The sequence below is a fragment of the Elephantulus edwardii genome, unplaced genomic scaffold (assembly GCF_000299155.1).
Source record: "Elephantulus edwardii isolate Elephantulus edwardi_28Jun2011 unplaced genomic scaffold, EleEdw1.0 scaffold00002, whole genome shotgun sequence".
Classification (NCBI taxonomy): Eukaryota; Metazoa; Chordata; class Mammalia; order Macroscelidea; family Macroscelididae; genus Elephantulus; species Elephantulus edwardii.
This window is the reverse complement of record NW_006399752.1, coordinates 24,280,832-24,284,855: the sequence shown is the minus strand read 5'-3', so window position 1 is coordinate 24,284,855 and position 4,024 is coordinate 24,280,832.

Sequence of the window (4,024 nt, the reverse complement as noted above, 5' to 3'; positions counted from 1 at the left end):
GGTTCTGTTAAATTTTGCTATTTTAACTGGGGTGAGATGATATCTCATAGTTGTTGAGAGTTGTGTTTTATGATACCCTTTAATATAGCTGCTTCTGAAATAGCTTGCCTCTGGAAACTCTATGAACATGGAGAAACGATGAAAGTTATACAAACATTCAGATCTTTCATTCATAGAGTTGCTATGAATGGTCTATGACTGGAAGGCACCTGACAGCAACAACTTAGCCTTCTAAAGTTCAGTAGGCAGCTGAAGTTTAATCCAGTAAAAGTACTTTACAAGGAACTAAACCAATATATTCTGTATATGAAAACCTCCAAAGTCTGGCACACTGCAAGAATCACAAGGCACCAGTCCCTGGAGAAAGAAAACATGTTTGGTAAAGTGGAGACTCAGTAAGAAAGCAGATGAGAGGAATTTATACAGTGGCTGCAACAGTGAGCTCAAATATAGCAATGCTTCAGGATGGTAAGGGAGCTCTGGTGGCCTAGTGTGCAGAACTGGGCAATATTTTTCATTCTGTTGTGCATAGGACCTTTGTGAGTCAAAACTGACTCCACAGTGCTTAAAAGAACAGTAGAGGAATATATAGAGGCATGTCCTTGCAGCAGTCCTCTAGAGATACTATCATTTACGACCAGATTTCTAAAAAGTATTAAAAGGCAGAGATCAGGGGAAGTGAGCTGGTGGGGAGGGGTGGGCAGGGAGAAAAGTGCGGCAATGAATGAATGGAAATCCAAAACCTCTGTAAAAAAAAAAATTAATTAAAAAAGTAGAGATCAAGGCAAGCTCTGTGAATCTGGATATACTCATTAATTGATGAATGGCAGAGAGATGGGATTGAGTAATCACTTAGACAGGGAAGAGACATTTTAATAAAAATCAAGAGCCATTTTTCATATGTATGACAACAATCTTGAACAAGGGGTACATTTCAGAGTAGACTGGGGGAGAAGGAGAAGAAGAAAATGAGCAACAGTGAAAAAAAAATTAAAAATTAAAATAATGAGCCAAAACACACCTGCCTAAACAGAGCCAGTTCATTTTTTTTGTGTGAGAAGAGCTAAAAATTTATTTCATTCAGGACAAAAATAGTCCTTAATTCTGACACTAGATAGTTCATTGCTGGGCACTATTAAATGGTAGGGGAAATTACACAAACATGCATAGAAAGAACATTTATCAAGATACTAGGCACATGGCCAGGAGGGACTGATCCTTGGAGGACATCATGTTCAGAAGGGTGGAGGGGATAGCGCAGGAGAGGATGACTCTGGATAAGATGGATTGATACAGTAACTGGGGCAATAGGGGTTGGTGTGTGGGAATTGGTGAGACTGGCTCAGGACATGGCAGGGTTCAGAGCTGTTGTACACAGGGTCACTATGGGTCACTGGCAACTCGATGGCACGCAGCAACAACTATTAACAGTGATATCTGGGGAGTGGGGTTTCAGGTAATTATTTCTTAACTTATAATGAATAGATCCAACCTTGGTATATGTAAAAACAAAGTAATTTTCAGAGCAAGCAGCCACCCTGGACTGCTCTGGTACATTGATGAGTATGTGAGTGTAGGATACTATTGGTCCCACCCTAGACCAATTTAAAATTAGCATCTCTGACAACGGATTCCAGGCGTGAAAAAATTTTTTAAATGCCTTTTTAAAAATCTATGTACTATCATTCATGTATCTTGTGTTTCATACAATCATTCCTACACATTGTGAAAAATACTCCTTGGTTATCTGTAACCAGGATGAGAATCACCGCCTCACACCATGCAACATGGCCAGAGTAATAGGTCTTCCAATAATATGTTGTTATTGTTGTTGTTGTTGTTGTTAGATGCCATCGAGTTGCCTATGACTCACAGCAAATCTGTGCACAACAGATCTGAACCCTGTCCTTTCCTAAGCCAATCTCACTGTCTCCAACACACCTGCCTCTATTACCTCAGTCTCTGTGTCAATCTATCTTATCCAGGGCCTTCCTCTCCTGTGTTGTCCTTGTACTCTCTTACACTTGATGTCCTTCTTGAAGGACTTGTCCCTCCTTGTAACATGCCCATTTTATGTGAGTTGGAACTTCCTTGCATCCAGAGAGAAACTTGGTTTCATCCTTTCCAGTACCTACTTGTTTGTTCTCTTGACAGCCAGCCCATAGTATGTTCAATTCTCTTGACCAGCACTATAACTCAAGGCACCAACTCTTCTGTCATACTTATTCATTGTCCAGCTCTCTGATGCACAGCAAGTAAATGCAAAGACCATTGCCGGAATCAGGTGCACTTTAGTCTCTAAACTGACATTTTTGCTGTTCAGCACTTTGGAGAGGTCTTCAACAGAAGACTATCCTCTAGCCCAATTCATCTTTTGATTTCTTGGCTGCTGGGGCCGAGAGTATTGATTGTGGACTTGAGCAAGCTGAAATTGTTAACAATCTCAATCTTCCTCTCTCTTGGTGTTGCCAATTGGCCCAGTGGTGAAAATCTTTGTCTTCTTGATCTTGAGCTTCAATTCTTATGGAAGCTCTGCAATCCTTGATCTTCTGCAGCAGATGTCTCAGGTCCTCCTCAGTTTCAGCAAGCAAAATTGTGTCATCTACATAATGCAGATTATTGATGAGTCTCACTCCAATTCTGGTGCCACATTCCTCCTCATAAAGTGCAGCCTCTCAAATGGTCTGTTCTGCAGAAAGGTTGAAAAGGTAGGGAGGCAAGATGCATCACTGACACACTCCTTTCTTGATTTTGAACCATGCAGTATTTCCTTTTTTTGTTATGACAAATGCTTCCTGATCGTAGCATAAGTTTTGCATGAGCACAATCAAGTGTTCTGTGATTCCCATTTTTCTGAAGTTTAGCCACAATTTGTTGTGATCCACACAGTTAAATACCTTTGAATAGTTTATGGTACACATTTCCTTTGCTATTCTTTGCTTTCAGCAAAGATCCATCTTTGACAATGATGTCCCCAGTGCCATAACTTATCCTTCACCCAGCTTGTATTTCTAGTAGTTCTCTGTGATGTACTGTTCCAGTCGTTGTTTTTTTTTATAATCTTCTGCAAGATTTTGCTTGCATGTGATATTAGTGATAGTGGTTGATCATTTCCACACTTTGTCAGATCACCTTTATTTTTTTTTAATTAGAATAAATAGGGATCTATTCCAGTCAGTCTTGGCACAACCTGGTAAGCATTTGTTTGCTCAAAGATGTTAATTGTAATTCTATCAATTCCTGAGGCCTTGGTTTTTTTCCAGTTCTTTCAAGAGCAGCTTGAACTTCTTTCTTCATCACCATAGGCTCTTGATCATTCATTGTTTCATGAAATTCTTTTGTGTCAGCCAATTACTTTTAGTACAATGACTCTGTATACTCCTTTCATTTTCTTTTAATGCTTCCTGGATCATTTAATATTCTGCCCAAAGCATCCTTAAGCATTTCAGCTCAAGGCTTGAATTTGTTCTTCAGTTCCTTAAGCTTAATGATGAGTGATTTTTGTCCCTTTTGATTCTCTGACTCATCTCTTTGCACATTTCTGTATAATATTTTGCTTTGTCTTCCCAAGTTGCCATTTGAAATGTTATGTTCAGCTCCTTAACTTCCTGGTTTCTTCCTATGCAATTCCAGGTACCCAGCATGGCCCTTTGAGATTTAGTTCCTCATTTCCTCTCCAACTTCAGCCTATTCTATAGTCACATTTCTTCCAGACCTAGAATGGTGCCTGCCATACAGTAGATTCTGAATTTAAAACAAAGTTGAAATTAATAAATAAGTGGATTATGTTTTGCTGACTGTGGCCATGGGTAAGGAGTGGGATCATAAACATCTATGTCTAAGGCACATACTTTTCTGCAACCAGTTTTTTGCCAGTTTTCTTGCTCTTGATGGTTTTACTGCTTTAATAGACCATGTTGGACGACATACAATACAATTACATAATAAGTGAATGTGTGAGAATTATAAGAGTCATAATTTTGGTTTTTCAATAGTTTATCTTAATTCATTTTGTAATTATTAG